A 17,856-nucleotide genomic window follows, 5' to 3' on the forward strand; every position below is an offset into this window, starting at 1 on the left:
AGATTTCACAGGACTAATTTCCAAATCCCCCACTAAACCCCGAGGTGGGGGGGGTGGGGGTTTACATTGACTGGCGCGTAATGCCGCGTGTTCTCGGTGCGGCGTTGTTTGTAAAACGCCGGGAACACAGCTCAGAGGTTACAATCACAGTGTTAAGGTTAAAGGCGAGACCATTTGTTGAAAACACTTGTCTTCATGCGAAATACCACAGATATGATCAAAAAGATACCTGAATTTCGTACTTGTCCCTGTGGTGAACGTTGATTCATGCAAGAAGTACACAGACATGCGCAGTACATCAGTGAGCAACGGTCAAAGTTCAATGAGGCGTGTGTCGTTCCTGTGCTTTTAGGCCCGGACTTCCAGAGCTGTCATACTTCTAAAGGGACGGAAAGTAAGGTCGTTTTTACCAGAATCAGGCTGTTTTCATTGATCGTAGATGTGCATAGAGAAACTGGTAATCGACGGTAAGCGTTCATGAACATACATCAATTTACAACAGTCAATACACACTGCATTGCTACACTAACAGTGATATCACTTTCTCCTCCTTGTAATACACATATACAGCGAATGGTGCATGTTGTTCACAGCGCAGCTTAATTGTCGTCATGTTCACAAGTTGTGGTACTGACATCAAATTGAATGTAGGGTAAGAGATGTAACATGTGCTGTGAAAAAAATAAGTTGATTTTATGTCGATCACGACATTTTTTGGACTGGCATATGTAACTAAGCACAGGGATTTTGCTGGCAGACAGTGCTCAGACAGTCCCGTCAACACTAGTCTTGCTCAAACAGTAGCCCTGCGTACGATGCTGTGTGTTCCGCTACAGCGGTGAGCGGGGCGATTAGCTGTAGCGGAACACACAGCATCGCACGCAGGGCTACTCAAACAGTAGATCCTATATACTATAGCCGATCTAGTGTAGTCGGTACTCTGAACACTAACGTGTTAACAATTTCGTTGCATTAAAGTTCAGTTTCTACTGCTCAGAACTCTCTAACGCAGTAGAAACGAGAGAGCACGGAGTACGTGATAGATTGACCGAGCCCCGGGGACCGAGCAGATGATCGATCGATCGAGCAGACCAATATGCGAGCGCCCGTGTAACCAGGTCCGGGAACCATGTGCAACCTTGATGACATGGTCCCTCGTGAATGAGAGACGAAGGACCATGACCGCTATGCATTTTAGTAAAAGTGTTCAATGGAACGATTACGAGTCGACCAGATCACAGGTTATCGTAACGTTGCTTGGATAGTCGTTCCGAGGCGGGCGGCCGCAGGTCGCCGTTTACTTGGCTTTTTTCCAAGTAAACGGCGACCTGCGGCCGCCCGCCTCGGAACGACTATCCAAGCAACGTTACGATAACCTGTGGACCAGATGGGCTAAATACGTCTGCAGGTCACACACGGAGGTTCTCCATGACGCGCTAATCCCCTATCTAATCAAATCCCAAATCTCAAATAGTCACAAACGCACTACATGTCTCCCTTCTACAATGATGGAGTTTAAAATCATGATACATAGTATACATAGCATTCATAGTAACATTCCACTTCATGATTACTGTCTATGATGTAACATCATACAGGTGATGTAATCCACTATCTGTAGCCACAGTAAAGTGATTAATGCTTCCTACCTGCAGAAGGATGAGATACAGCTGAAAGACTGGCTTTTAATTTTGATATTTGATCGATGCTATAGTTAATTTTCTAATACCTTGAAGAAAATCTTAATTTACAGACATTTGCATAATTTTTTATAGCTCCCCTCAATCAGAACCACATCCCTCTAAATTTTCAAGCAGAGGCCAAACATCCCCCTTGTGAGAGAAACCTGCAGAAACGCTGAAACTTCTAGCAATATGATAGAGTGTGACCTTGGTTTGGGGTTCGGTTGACCAGAAGAGAGCCTTGCATAGTAATTAGTATGTGACCCTGTTTGTAACATTATTTGCCTTGAACTGTAACCCTAGCAGCTAGGGATGAGGCACGCATGCATCGAGTGTCCAAGTGAAAAACGTACCACAAACACATTATTTTACTGGGCTCGATCCTTACCAAGACCAATGCATTTGGTATAAAATCCAGTATTTATCCCAGCTGATTTAAGTCATGTAGACGACAACTTGTCGAGCTTTGGTTGTTCTTTGCTGTTCTTGTATGGCTGTCTGATAGTCGGGTGGGGGTGGGGAAGGAGAACGTATGTTTCATCTCTACATCCTATTTTAATCGGGTTGGTATCTATCCCGTCATGTCAATCCATATATATTGCATTAATGTAGCACATAGATTTTAAGACAGAAAATTGTAGATGATGGCTGTCAGTTCATGTAAACGACATGAACTCATGGATACAACACATGTACAAGCCACATTCACCATAAACAGTGCAACCTGTAGGGCCCCTGATTGAGTTTTATGGCCATCAGGGACGACTTTTTCCGATGAGTTTTGTACATTGTAAGCTCTCGATCTGCAGCATATTTGGAGCAGTTTTCACTTTAGTTATAATGTGAAATGTCTAGGTACATATGTACATGTACATGTGTGCAAGCGGCTAAGCACCAGCGTTTGCGTTACCAGCCAAATTACCAAATTAGGTGGATTCATCACAGTCCCTTGACTACAGCAAGTTCATTGTTTCTTGACGCAGGTTGGCTGTCCTCGTCCTTTTTCACAGTTTCATAAACTGTCGATGTGTAATCTGATATATTGCTCCTCATGACATTATTGACAAACGCAACCAGGAAGTTTGCTGCTTCGGCCCTTTTGTCATTATGATTTGGCCCAAACCGTCGTTTATATTGTTATCAATGGTGATTGTAGACCTGTTTACAGGGAAGTAGGGTGAGTGAATGAATGAAAAGCTATTTTGCTACACACACTTCATGGTTCTAAAAATGGCTGAAAGAACAGGTAGGTACAATTTGAAATCAAACTGATGTTTGGAAGACATATTTAATGCACAGGTATATGAGGTAAAATGAAAGAATAATTCCTTGAAATTGCTGCTGCTTTTCCTGATTGTGAATTATGTTTTTCTTGAATGCCTCAAAATGGTGGTCCTACAAGTAATTTAACACCGTAAATTTTTGCAGTCCTTAATCAGTGATAATAATGTAGTAATTGTTTTCCTTCAAATGGAATAAATTCATATGAAACAAATTGAAAATTGACATGGCATCTAGTGATATTCTTTTGCAGTGACTGTACCGTTTGAATTGCTCGGAACAAACCTGTGACTGGTTTCTGAACAATGCAAAAAATTGTTCACCATTCATCACGTCATGTTGCACCTAGAAAATCCAAGGAACATCACCTTTATTTCCGTCATCGATGTATATCATATCAAAGGAGTAAAAATGAGAGTAAAATTAGAATTTGTGAAAAGGATGCTGACATGGGTCCTAAAGCCTAGTCTTACACAGGATGACTGAGCAAATGATCGAGACATTTTTACCTGTTGAGGAAAAATTGTGTCAGTAGAAATGTTAACCCTTCGAGAGCTGTAATTTTTCCCACTGAAATTCTTGTGCAACATTTTACCAATTTTTATGAATTTTCTGTACATTTTGGATACTTTTGGACCAAACTGACATTACTCTTCATCAGCAACAATTTTTGAATAAAAATTTGGGGAAGAAATGATAAAATTGTCTTCGTCTCAAAAAAAAATGTTATGGTTAAAATTTGTATAGTAAGTTGACAAAAATTGACTTTTGCACTCAAAGGGTTAAGTCACATCATGGACATCATGTGTCAGAACTACTTTACAGGAAGACCAAATGCAAGTACTTTGATAATGGAATTTCCAGAATGCAAATTATGCGCCAGGAAAGTATGTCATTGTTCATTATATAATTTCTTGCACTTGCTCCAATTCCAAGTATTTTTGACCTAAGCCTATAAGTATAAGCAGTTATGAAGTAAACATTAATTGATTATTTAATCAGAATTGCGATTAGTCTTAAAATTTATTGTAAGGTACAAAGGTCATACAATGTACATGTACGTGTGTAAGTACATTACATTTCATATGACTGACTGTCTTAATTTGTGTCTTTTTTGTCAATTTTTTGAGTGACCGGTATTGTTATTTATTATCGGTGGTTGTTTTAACCTTTGCTAAGTGGATTGTTTCACAATACGTTTGTTTTTATTTTGTACATTAAGGTTAAGTTTTGCACTTAACCAACACACTTTTTTCAAAGCAATATTTCTCATCAAAGATAACATGAAAACCAGAACATTTTACTCAAAAGATGAAGAAGGTACATATTTAGAGCAGAAAACCTCAATTTTGGTATTAATGATAAAAATTGTTATACATCAAAAACTTGATACTACTTTATGCAATTTAATGTCTCATTTGAAACTAGAGTATACGTGGAGAAAACAACAATTTAACTTTGCATTACCTATTTTCATTCTAAATGGCAGGGGTTAAAAGACTGAGTCAAAAAAGTGATTAAAATCATGATAATCAAAATTGAAATGACTTATATTTAGAATGTGAGAACTTTAATGCAAAACATAGTTTTGTTTTTTGTGATATACTATTTAAAGAATAAAATGTGAACATTTCACAAAATTTGACTCAGCGAGAGTGGAATTAAGTCAAACATATCAGAAAAAAGTAGCCAGGAAATCGGGTGATTTGCATAAATTTAGATAAATTTACACTTTTTTCTCACCCAACTTACAACAACTTGTCATGCTAAAGGATGAACCCAATCAATATTTTAATCTTGGGTTGACAAATTCATGGAAATTTAATGAATCTTTGCAAAAACAATGTTTTTGAGCAAAATGTGCTGTTACCTTATGTGCAACGCCACTTTAATATGTACGTAAATGTCAATGAATTCACCGTAGAGATCATGTGCAAATCGTACCATTAGATAGAGCATTTGCCTGTTTATTTTAGCAATACTGTACATGTATATTGATACTCAACAATGTTACATATTGTTAATCATATCATGTTACATAATACCTCTTTAAAGTCAGAATTGCCAATGTCATGTTTAAAAGCAGAAGTGAATGAAGACATAATGATATGTTGTCATTAATAGGCTGCTTTAAAGCTGACATACAGTGTGTTCCAGGTTTGTCTGCAACTTCAGTTTACACAGCGACGGCAAATCAGCTATTTCGTATTTTGTGGTGTAAATTTGCTTAACTTCAAATCGCTAACAGCTGCCAATATTATAAAGGCGAAAAAATCATGTTTGTTTCCATTAGTACGCCTTAAAGAAGGCAATAACCCAACTCTTATCTGCCCTTTGTGGAGAACATATACCGTTAAATGGCTTCCATATGAGAGTCCAACATTGTTTTCAACACGATTGTTGTAGTAGCAAACAAATTGCACTGATGATCATCAAGATATTGCATATCCAGTGTACAGATGCCTGGGTGTACAGATGCCTGGGTGAGATATACTGACTTCAAGTTCTAGGGTCCAGGCGTACAATTTAAGAAAGTGATGTATTTCAATTATGGTACACTGCACCATTTGACAATTTATCATTGAGTGGCAACAGTGTTGGCATCAACTTGCAACTGTCTACCTTCCTCAAAGCCATGAAGCAGACTGGTGACTCATTGCATTCAATCAAAAAATATTTGCTGAACGCTTCCAGGACTGCATGCACAATCATTGTTCTGTGCAAAATGCTTTCTCCTGACCCTTAACCTATGACTCACACTGCATACGTGTAGTTTTTCAGGTGATGATGTTACGTGCAGAGAAAACGAACAAAAGGGTGAACTCAGCTTAACGTTTAAACAAAATTTATTACGAAAATAAAACTAATTGCTAAGTCAGGGATAGAGTACAAGCTTTAAAAGTGTACAGACTACTTATCTCAGCTGGGACGGCAAAGCTCCAGTCTCAGAGTTGTAACAGTCAGTTGGATGAATGAACAGTCCTTTGGCTTGCAGGCTTGAAGTTGCACAAAGTCCACAGTATAAATCCAGCGTTGGCAGGAAGGTCTTGAAAAGTCTTGAGAATGACTACTGCTGGAGTTTAGTAACACACAAGAGACACGATCCCAAAAGTCTGACTGGAAGCTGTGCACGTCCCTTTTATAAAGGCATATAAGAACAATCTAGAACTTTTATTGACATGCTAATTACTGTTCTAAAATTATCTCCCTTACACAACTAATCAACTTTCCAGAACATTCCAAACATGACTAATTGAATTCAAGGTTGTGAGGTCATCAGGGCAGTGACCTTGAGAATGTTCTAGACTAATTGAACTCAGGTCATGTGAGTGTGGGGGAAATGACCTACATAACACACCCCCTCTTCAAAAAAGAAAATTTTTCAAAGAAAAATCTTTCTTTTACAAATGTAATCTTGTTCTTTTACAAATGTAATCTTGAAAAGGATTTAAGTACTCAAATTTTGTTTTACTCTGAAGTAAAATTTCTTGAAAGTGAACAACAATAAACTCTAAATACGAGAGAGACAGTCTGCAATTAAATTGTCTCTGCCTTTGATATGTCTAATGTCAAGATTAAACTCCTGTAACATTAAACTCCATCTTAGCAATCTCTGATTTTTGCCTTTAAATTTCTGCAGAAAACAAGAGGGTTGTGATCAATATAAACCACTATTGGCTGATTTGAAGAAGTAACATAAACTTCAAAATGCTGTAAAGCTAATATCAAAGATAAACACTCTTTTTCAATTGTAGAGTAGTTTCTCTGGGATTTGTTAAATTTGCGTGAAAAATAGCAAACAGGATGATCTACACCATGACTATCCTCTTGCAATAAAACAGCACCAGCAGCCGTATCACTAGCATCTACAGCTAATTTGAATGGCAAAGTGAAATCTGGTGCAGACAACACTGGGGCACTTTGCAGGTATGGCTTTAAGTGTATCAAATGCCTGTTGGCATTGCTCTGACCAAACAAACTTTACTTTCTTTTTAAGTAAGTTAGTCAAAGGCTCAGTAATTGTGGAGAAATTTGGACAGAATTTTCTGTAGTAACCAGCCATACCGAGAAAGCGCATCAGTTGTCGTTTGCAGTTTGGTATGGGAAAACTTGAAATGGCACTGATTTTAGGCATCAACAGGTTTTACCTCACCCTGTCCTACAGTATGTCCGAGGTAAGTTACCCTTGCCCAACCAAACTCAGATTTGGCAAGGTTGACAGTCAACATTGCTTTGCTCAGTCTCTCAAAGAACTTCCGCATGAGCTTGATGTGTTCCTCCCAGGTGTCACTATACAGGACGACGTCGTCAACGTAAGCTGCACATCCGTCTAGCCCGGATATGACGTCGTTGATCATCCGTTGGAACGTTGCCGGAGAGTTCTTCATTCCGAATGGCATCACCTTGTACTGGAACAATCCGTCTGGTGTAACAAAGGCGGATATTTCACGAGCACGATCCGTCAGAGGGACTTGCCAAAATCCCTTCAGTAGGTCAAATTTCGTCACATACTTGGCTTTTCCCACTCGGTCGATGCAGTCATCAATCCTCGGGATTGGGAAAGTGTCTGTCTTTGTTAAAGTGTTGACCTTCCTAAAGTCCGTGCACATACGATAACTGTGATCTGATTTGGGAACAAGTATGCACGGCGAACTCCAGTTACTTTTACTGGGTTCAATAAAGTCATTGTCCAGCAGGTATTTGACTTCTTCCTGGAGATATTTTGCTTTTGTTGGATTCAGTCTGTATGGATGTTGTTTTACAGGCTTACTGTCCCCAACATCAACGTCGTGATAGATGACGTTTGTCCTCGTTGGAACATCTTGAAATAGGTGTTTATATTCATGGAGCAGTTCTTTCACCTGTTGTTGTTGTTCTGGCTGGAGGTGTGCCAACTTTGTAGACTCCAGCTTCTCCAGGATTTCTGAGTTCTGAAGCTTGACCGAGCCCAGCTTTGAGTTTAGAGTATTATCACTCAAGTCAGTTTCAGTATCACTATCTTCATAATGGCCAGAACTGATTGTACTGACAGGCTTTGTTTTAGTAGGATTATCCCTATCCAAATATGGCTTAAGCATATTTATGTGACATAGCTGTTTTTGTTTTCGCCTGTCAGGTGTTATTATGATGTAATTTAAATCACTCAATTTCTTATCATTAGATATGGCCCAAAGTAACGAGCATGGAGTGGTTTGCCAGGAATTGGAAGTAGAACAAGAACTTTTTGACCTGGTTCAAACTTCCGTTTTGAGGTGTTTTTATCATATTTGGTTTTCATTGACTGCTGAGATGACTCAAGATTTTCTCTGGCTAATTCACATGCTTTAGAGAGTTTTGTACGAAAATCTGACACATATTGCAAAATATTCAGACAATCATCATCGTCTGATAGGAATTTCTCTTTAACGAGCTTAAGTGGGCCACGGACTGTATGTCCAAATACAAGCTCAAATGGGCTAAAACCAAGAGACTCCTGAATTGACTCTCTAACAGCAAAGAGCAAAAAATGAATTCCTTCATCCCACTGTTTCTCTGTGTCAAAACAGTAGGTCCTAATCATGTTTTTCAAAGTTTGATGAAATCGCTCAGAGCACCCTGACTTTCTGGATGATAGGCGGATGACGTATACTGTTTAATGCCTAGCTGATCCATTACTTGTTGAAAAATACCAGACATAAAGTTGGAGCCTTGATCGGACTGGACACATTTAGGGAGGCCAAATAAAGTGAAAAATTTGACTAAAGCTCTCACTATAGTCTTTGCCTTTATATTTCTCAGTGGTATGGCTTCGGGGAACCGAGTTGATGTACACATTATTGTCAGCATGTACTCATTTCCTGATCTTGTTTTTGGTAGGGGCCCAACACAGTCTATTAGTATCCTACTAAATGGTTCTTGAAATGCAGGAATTGGCTGTAAAGGGCCTTTGGAATGGTTTGATTCGGCTTTCCTACCATTTGACATGTGTGACAAGTTTTACAGAAATGTGTTACATCCTGCCTGAGATTAGGCCAATAAAAGTGACTGAGAATTTTATGATAAGTTTTCCTGACTCCTAAGTGACCAGCCCAGGGAGTTTCATGGGCCAGGCGCAATATTTCAGCACGGTAGGGCTTTGGAACCACAATTTGATGTTTTATAGCCCAATCGTCATCAACCAAAACATCTGGAGGTCTCCATTTACGCATGAGAATACCAGATTTGTATAATAGGAAACAGAGCTATCTGAAGTTTTACCTTCATCATCTACCCTGTCAAACAAAGACAAAATATCTGGGTCTTTGTGTTGTTCTGCAATGAGATTTGATCTAGAAAATGTCTGACTTTGGTCAGCAGAAGTTTTACTGGAAGTTTCAAATCCACGAGGGATAACGGAATGATCCGTGTCAAACACCTGACTGAGAAAGGTGTCATTTAAGTCAACATCTGTGACATTATTTTTAGAGTATTTTGATTCTCGGAAGTTTTCTTTGACATGGCTCGAGTAATGGCACATGAAGGAAATAAATCGGGTATCTCTTGTTCAATTGGCTCTGGATCCTGATCTAAACTAGGATTATCAGTCACAAGTGGATTAGTAATGACCTTGTCCCCAGCAAGGTCGTTTCCAAGAAGAAGGTGAATCCCTTCAAAAGGCAAAAAGGCCTAATACCTAAAGTCACAGGTCCAGAAACAAAGTCCGAAGACAAATAGAACATTATGGAGAGGAACAGGAATGTAGTCATTACAATCTACCCCCTTAATAAGAACTTTAGAACCTGAAAATGACTTTTCAGAAAACGGCAGGGTATCTGCCAACAAAAGAGACTGGGAAGCCCCGGTATCTCTTAGAATTTTGACAGGGGTAGCGGAAGAAAAATCACTAGAAAGTGATATAAAACCATTATGAATAAATGGCTCGAAAATACCCATAATGCTATCTTGAGAAGAATTGACCTTGACCTCATTAATTGGGGATAAGAGGGGTTTAACCTCAGAAAATGTGTTGCACACATTATTAGACTCTAATTGAGTTGATGAAGAAATAAAGCCGGTTGGCTTAGATCCACTTTGACCACTTTGACCTTCACGTTTTCTTTTCAATTTGAAACAATCTGACATTAAATGGCCGTCTTTCTTACAATAATTACAAGAAAGTGTACCAAACTGTTTGTCAGAAGGAGATTGAGACTTGGGATCTGATGATGTGGGAGTGTTACTTGAACTGTGTGAACTGTTGTCATTTGATTTCCTACTGTCCTTTGAGAAATTCTTGGATGAAAAGGAGGAGTTAAATTTACCTGCATTGTTTCTGTATGAAAAGGACTGGGATGGTTTGCTGAGAAATGAAGATTTGTGGGTCAATGAATAATCATCGGCCAAACGTGCAGCAACCTCTAATGTATCTGCCTTTTGTTCATTGATAAACGTCTTGATGTCACTCCGATGCACCTCTTAAATTCTTCAATCAAAACAAGCTGTCGTAATTTGTCATAATTCTGACTGACCTTTTCAGAAGAACACCAACGATCAAACAGTTGTTCTTTTGTTCGAGCAAATTCAACATAAGTTTGATCTTTCGCCTTCTCACAATCCCTAAATTTCTGACGGTACGCTTCAGGCACCAACTCATAACCCTTGAGAATTAATTCCTTCACAGAATCATAATTTGAAGCCTGCTCTACTGACAACTGAATGTAATTTCTCTGGCTTTACCCACCAAAGCACTCTGCAAAAGCATAGACCAGGACTCCTTAGGCCAATTCAGACTCTGAGCAATTTTCTCAAAATGGAGAAAATATTTGTCAACATCCTTTTCTTGGAAAGGGGGAACTAACCTGAAATGCTTAGTGATGTCAAACTTGTCTGAAGGGAAGAATTTTCCTGACTGTCCAAGCTCTAAACGTTTTATTTCTACTGTAATCGCTGTTCTTCTAATCGCAATTCTTTTTCTCTCTGTCTTTCTTCCATTTCTAATCTTTCCTGCCTTTCTTTTTCTTTCTGTCTTTCTTCCATTTGCAATTCTTTTTCTTTCATTTCCTTTTCTAATTCCAATTTCTTAAGCTCCAAATCTGCCTGTATTTCTAATTCTAATTTTTTGAGTTCGAAGGAGGACTCCCCGTCAGGCTCATAATCTTTTAAGGCAGACTCCTCAAAATGGCCAGAATTAACTAAATGTTTTGCAATCTTGAACTGTATTTCCCGCTTGCGCATAGATCTTTTGACATCTACTTTAAGGAAATTTGCCAGTGCTATGAGGTTGTCTTTTCTGAGGGAATTAAATGTGTCCTGATCAAGGTCATCCATAAATTCGTCTGGCTTGAATTCCGCCATGATTGAATTTCGCTGAGTTCAGAGTATACAGTAGTTTTGAAAAGGCAGGCCAAAATGTTGTCAAATGGCTCAAAATGTTCGTATCCCGGACAAGCCCCCAATTTGTTACGTGCAGAGAAAACGAACAAAAGGGTGAACTCAGCAGTTAACGTTTAAACAAAATTTATTACGAAAATAAAACTAATTGCTAAGTCAGGGATAGAGTACAAGCTTTAAAAGTGTACAGACTACTTATCTCAGCTGGGACGGCAAAGCTCCAGTCTCAGAGTTGTAACAGTCAGTTGGATGAATGAACAGTCCTTTGGCTTGCAGGCTTGAAGTTGCACAAAGTCCACAGTATAAATCCAGCGTTGGCAGAGAAGGTCTTGAAAAGTCTTGAGAATGACTACTGCTGGAGTTTAGTAACACACAAGAGACACGATCCCAAAAGTCTGACTGGAAGCTGTGCACGTCCCTTTTATAAAGGCATATAAGAACAATCTAGAACTTTTATTGACATGCTAATTACTGTTCTAAAATTATCTCCCTTACACAACTAATCAACTGTCCAGAACATTCCAAACATGACTAATTGAATTCAAGGTTGTGAGGTCATCAAGGGCAGTGACCTTGAGAATGTTCTAGACTAATTGAACTCAGGTCATGATGATGTGTGGGGGAATGACCTACATAACAATGAAAAGTCTAGATTGTGTGTCACTTTTGAACGTACATGTACTGAATAGCAATCAACAGCATTGAATGTGTAGGGGTATCCAAGGGCTCATTAACCCTTTGAGTGCTGTAAATTTTCCTGCCAAAATTTTTGTGCAAAATTTATTAATTTTAAAAGAATTTTTTGTAATTTTTTGACAATTTTGGACCAAATGGACATTACTTTTCATTTGCTACAGTTTTGGGTCACAATTGTGGAAATAATCTGAAAAAAATTGCCAGGGTTATATTTTATAAAGGGCAAAAATTGACTAATAGTGCTTAAAGAGTTAACATCAACTTCTGTATTTCTATCATGCATATACTTCCTGACTCCCTATGCATTTATAACACTATTAACAGCTCTACCATTTTATTACATGTCTTTGAGCATTTTGAGTTTGTGTTGGCCTAGATGTAGCAACCCGATAGCTGTTGTGCGCGAGGCTTCAAAGTCACTTTAATAACGAAACATAATCTGTATTATAGTAAAGGATATGCTTGGAACATGTCCAACTCACATAATATGTCAATGCAGAAGTAATAAGTGAAATTCAGCATAGAACATATTGCTGGGCTTACTTTCTGTAGGGTATTTAATAATTACATGCAAAATTTAAAGAAACTGTAAGTGCCCTTACATGGCACGGAGATATTGCATGTTTGTAGTTTCAATAGAGTTTGTCTTGGTAAGACGCAAGCTAGAGGTTTAGCTCTGAGCTCTGATATAGTAGCATTTAATTTTGCTTTCCTTTGTCCTTCCCTAACATGCATAACCTGAGTCCCCTTTGAAAATATTTTCTATGATATTTAAAAGCAAACAGCTTCTGATGCAGATTAATTAATTACATTATGTACAGATTTGCAATGCAGTATCATTCAAAGTATCATATAAAGATTATTCTAGCTCGAACTCTGGCTGCGGATATAAGGTCTCTATTAAAGGTACATGCTATTTGGTCTAATAAGGAGGCTAGTACATTTCCTTGGAATTTTTCCTCTAGACAAGAATCCGAACAGCCTTAAAATTCACAAGAACTGAAATTAATTTTGGACTCTCAAAAGTGCAAAGCTACCTGCAGTCTCCAAAATATACTACTGTATCAAAAAAAATTTCTGTGTCATATTAGGTTACTAAAATCATCATTATGAACCCAGTGAATCAGTTAAATGTATGTTGTACAGTGTTCAAAATAGCGGCATTGGAGACGTTTGAATTATCTTACAAATTCTTATTTTGCATAATTAAAATATCATGCTCCTGTATTCTTATGACTTTACAAAATTCTATAATCACAGCAAACTAACAGCAATGTTGTGAGTATTGTTTTGAGAAATAATTGTGAATCACATATTTAACACTTTAAGAGCTGTAATTTTTCCCACGAATATTTTAGGGCAACTGCCAACATTATACCAATTTTGAGGTATTTTTTGTAATTTTTTTGATAATTTTTGACCAAATGGACATCACATTTCATTTGTTGCAGTTCTTTTACAAAATTTTGGCACAATTCTGAAAAAGAAAATGTGAGTTTGGTATATTCTATAACGGCGACAAAAATTGACTTTGGCGCTCAAGGGGTGAAACAGTCATGTTTAAATCTTGAAAGAATATTAGAGAAAATAAATTTCACGTTTTCAGCTACCGGAATGAGTGTGTTGTGTATGGAGTTTGTTGCTTAAAAATGTGAGAAGACAGAGATTTACAGCCTTTAAAGATCTCTGATCAAGAAATGTCAGGAGGTTAGACGGATTCATGCCTGTTACAAAAGGTCAGGAGGTACATGTATGTATTCATGATGAATTTTTCAGCTTACAGTAGAGAAAAATAAGTGCTGCAGAAATTCGTTTGAGAAGGGTTATGCTATGATTGTAAAAAAATTGTCTGGCATTGCCCATTTCATCAACCTCTCATCCCCTAAATGTTTGTCAGTGATGGTTCTTGCATAATAGGGCTTGTGAAAAGGCAAACAGTTCTCCTTGAGATAAATGCAAAAAAGCATACTTATAATCATCCAAGTGTTATTGCAACATCAAGACATGCATGGACTGTCTATAGCTCAAGACATACTGTACATGTTGTATTAATGAATAAATTATTAGACTTTATTGTGTTGTTATGATAGATATGATATGTTATGTTAGAGTGAAGTGTGCAATAAATTAATAACATTGCCAGCTCTAGTGATCCATTATTAGATTAAAGTGTATGTCCCGCATAAATTCAAAGTTAATTTTGCTTAAAATGAGCCATGCTATATGATTTTGCCACCCCTACTTTATCAAATAAATGCATCACCCCAATGAAACGACGCGGTTAAATATTATTAAAATGCAATATGTTGTGCGACTTTGAAGTTAGCTGCCATTCGGGTCGTTTCGGAATTCGCGGGCATTGCCACCGGAAATGACGTAACTAATAGAATGTACGAGTGAGTGTGTTCACCTCGGCCATAGCGAATGCTTACCGCTGTGGCTTCAACATGGTGAGAAGTTACGCCTTTGGTGGCTGAAGTAACTGCAGCCATTGTCAGTTTATTGCATTTTAGGATGATGTATTAGCCGCATTTGACAAAATTACAAGAAAGGGTCGGAAAAGAGGCATTCAGACAAGCGTTTTCTGCGGTGCACATTTTCGAGTGCCGTATATAATAAACACGGTTCGGAAGCCAGATGTACGGTAAGATAGACTTTAATTCCTGGAGTTACTACATCGATTATGTAATCGCAATGCCGTACCAGTACGACCATTGTCACCAGAAAGCTTCGCGTGTATCATCATCAACTGTGGACAAGTGCGAGAACAGCAGCAAGACTGCGACAGGTTGCCCAAAACATGTCAAGGATGCGGGGGCCGCGGAGAAGTATGGCCGTGTTTACATCCCCAAGACTGATCGCCGATTCAGATGCTTTACGAAAGTGACTGTAAATAAATAAATGAATACAAGTACTAGATCCCATGCATGTGTGACTCTATAATTAGTAACGTTAGGAGATATCTAATTTTATATTCCTAAAAAGTTTACGAAGTGATTGACTGACTCTTTGCGAGACTGAACGATAGGTTGTGTATAATACAGCGCGGCGCTGCCAGTAACAGTGACACAACGTGTAGCAAAGAAGTTTATACTGTTGACGAAGCAGTCGCGTTGTCGTCATCTGTTCCCTTCTGCTCGACTAAGTCTCCCCTAAAATATTTTAGCTTCTTTGAGAATTTCGCAGTCATGAAACAATGAACACTGTGCTTTATATCGCTGACACTTAATCAAGAAAAAAAACTGCGGAAGCGTAGCTGATCACTCCGTCCATAGACCCTAAAAACGGATGCTCCGTCACAGAAATGGCCGGCTGAGCACAGGGAACTTAGTAATCTTGTTGTTGTTGTTGTTGTTGATCGTGGTGATGATGATGATGATGATGATGATGACGATAATAAAAAATATTAAAAAACAATGTCTCATTCCTTGCTGTTGTTTGTCGATGTTGTAGATAATTGTAAAAGAAAACTAATCGTGATCAAAAAACGACGTAGGTCGCCCAACGTCACTCCCATCCTATTATACAACCAAGTCAAGTGAAGCCCAAATTAGGTCAGTGAGATAAATTTCAGTGCCTATGATAGCACATTTCAATCGATCGCTCGTGAATGGGGTGTTTTTTCTGGGCCTTGAAGGTGGCTGATGAGCCTTGATCAGGGGCATCTCGATTCCACCCTTGGTTGTATAATAGGACGGGAGTGACGTTGGGCGACCTACGTCGTTTTTTGATCACGATTACAGTTTTCTTTTACAATTATCTACAACATCGACAAACAACAGCAAGGAATGAGACATTGTTTTTTAATATTTTTTATTATCGTCATCATCATCATCACCATCAACAACAACAACAACAACAACAATAACAAAAACAACAACAACAACAACAACAACAAGATTACTAAGTTCCCTGTGGTCACTGACGCGACGGTCAACAAGAGTTCCGCTCTTGTTCTCGTTTAAGTTAAGGTTCCGAATGTTAAAATTTGCAGGCCTGTAAATTCTGAACAGCTTTGTCATATCTTCTGTGACGATGATATTCTCAGTTGCACTGCTTTCACTCATGAAATTATCACTATCTCCATAGTCAATGCACGAAGTCACCATCACCCATTCTATTAGTGACGTCACAGCTACTTACGCCAAAACGGGGCGAGCTCGGCAATTTCTGGAAAATGTCGCCGTGATGGAAATCGAAAAGTGCAACTTTTCCCGTGTTTTCGTCGAAATAACATAATACAACCGTCTAAAAACCGCTCAAATAAGCTTCAGTTTGTGTGTAAATGTTTGTTTTATTAATACCAATTTCATTGACAACCAGAACTATAGTATATGCCCAAAGTCAAACGAAAAAGTCTCAAAATGTGGCAGGACTCACCCTTTAATTATATTAACATCCAATAGCCTCTATAATCAGAAAGTCATTAATAATTAATTAGTTCCATTCATTGTGATATTGCATGTGAAATACATATGGCAGAATACAAATCTAAGGTTGTTCCCAGATTAAAATTCAATGTCTCTGTAAAGCTTAATTGTTGCACCGCCACATATGACCATCATAGCATACATAATAATACATACATAATAATTCAAAATGTAAATAGGGGTGCCAATTATCGTTTCTTAAACCATGACAAAATTCAAATATCCTACGGGTATTAGAGCTAGCATTAATTACAATCCCTTCTTTGAAAATAAATATGGTGCTGAAACTGAAAGTAGATGTTATGTGTGAAAGACTCTTTTACTGACAGCTCTATTTTGATATTGTTTAGGATGAATTATCTATGTATGTACAAGGACATGGTTAGACTTGATTGCCCTAATTTCAGGGGTTCATCAATGTGTCAAATGAAGACATAAATGTCAGTGAAACATATGGTGTTTTAAGGGAGCTGTCATTATTTACGGCAGGGGGGGCCAGAGGAATTTCATCGGAAACTCCAAAATTTTGAGTACCCCCCTTGCTAACCATAAATTTGAGTACCCCTTCTCTAACTCAGAAATTTTGACTAACCCCCCCCCCCCCCCCCCCCCCCCCCCATTTGAAGAGTAAAATACCAATACATGTATTTGTAAAATTCAATTGTAAAGACCTTTCAAATCCTGATGTACCGGTACCTTGCTAGACTATTATCGGTTATCTAATGACGGTTGAAAAAGGTTAAACCAACAAAATGACATTCAAAGAGACAACAAAATACAAAATACAGAAATATAAGCTCAGGCTATAACCAGTATTCAACTATAAAAAATTGTTTAGTTTGGCTGGGTATCATGACAGGGTTTTCACCAGGATATCTGACTGGGCAGAATTTTAAAGCACATTGAAAGACCACGCGAGGGGCTGAGGGGGAATGTGACAGAGAGGGGTGCCCCTATCTTGCATGGAAAATTTTGAGAAATTGATGTGTGCAATGGTGCAGTCTAGTGCAACTTAACAGGTGTTTTTAATTTGCTTTTTATACTAAGTAAAACTGTTAGAACACGGCAAGGGGGAGAGCAAGAGAGGGGGATCCCCTCTGGTATCGAAAATTTTGAGAAATTGTTGTGTGTGATGGTGCAATCTGAGAGGTGTTTCAGTTCATTTTGCACTTGGTAAAATTGTTTGAAAATGATATTGAACGCTGTATTTTTATGAAATTTTTGCATGATCAGTATTTTAGCCACAATATTCAACAACAAACAATGACAATACATTTTGTGAAAAGACAGTTCTTAGTTTGCCAGATCAAAGACCAAAGAATATGCAGGAATGGACAACGTGTTATCTTGTGTCATTTCTCCACCTGCCAGCTTCTAATGAAAAGCCTGAAATCAATTAAAATACACATGTTTCTGTG

General features: G+C 38.2%; 1 protein-coding gene across 2 annotated transcripts in view; it reads left to right on the forward strand.

The window, feature by feature from the left end:
• The first annotated feature begins 290 nt into the window (after positions 1-290).
• Positions 291-17,856, forward strand: part of LOC139121826 (arrestin domain-containing protein 3-like) — a 34,573-nt gene continuing 17,007 nt past the window's right edge. The window contains exon 1 of one of the 2 annotated variants that reach the window (XM_070687029.1): positions 291-467. The gene's annotated coding sequence lies outside the window, so the exon portion shown is untranslated. The remainder of the gene's footprint in view (positions 468-17,856) is intronic. The other variant, XM_070687030.1, reaches the window with a different exon arrangement.

This window comes from Ptychodera flava, chromosome 21 (genome assembly GCF_041260155.1).
Source record: "Ptychodera flava strain L36383 chromosome 21, AS_Pfla_20210202, whole genome shotgun sequence".
NCBI classification, from domain to species: Eukaryota; Metazoa; Hemichordata; class Enteropneusta; family Ptychoderidae; genus Ptychodera; species Ptychodera flava.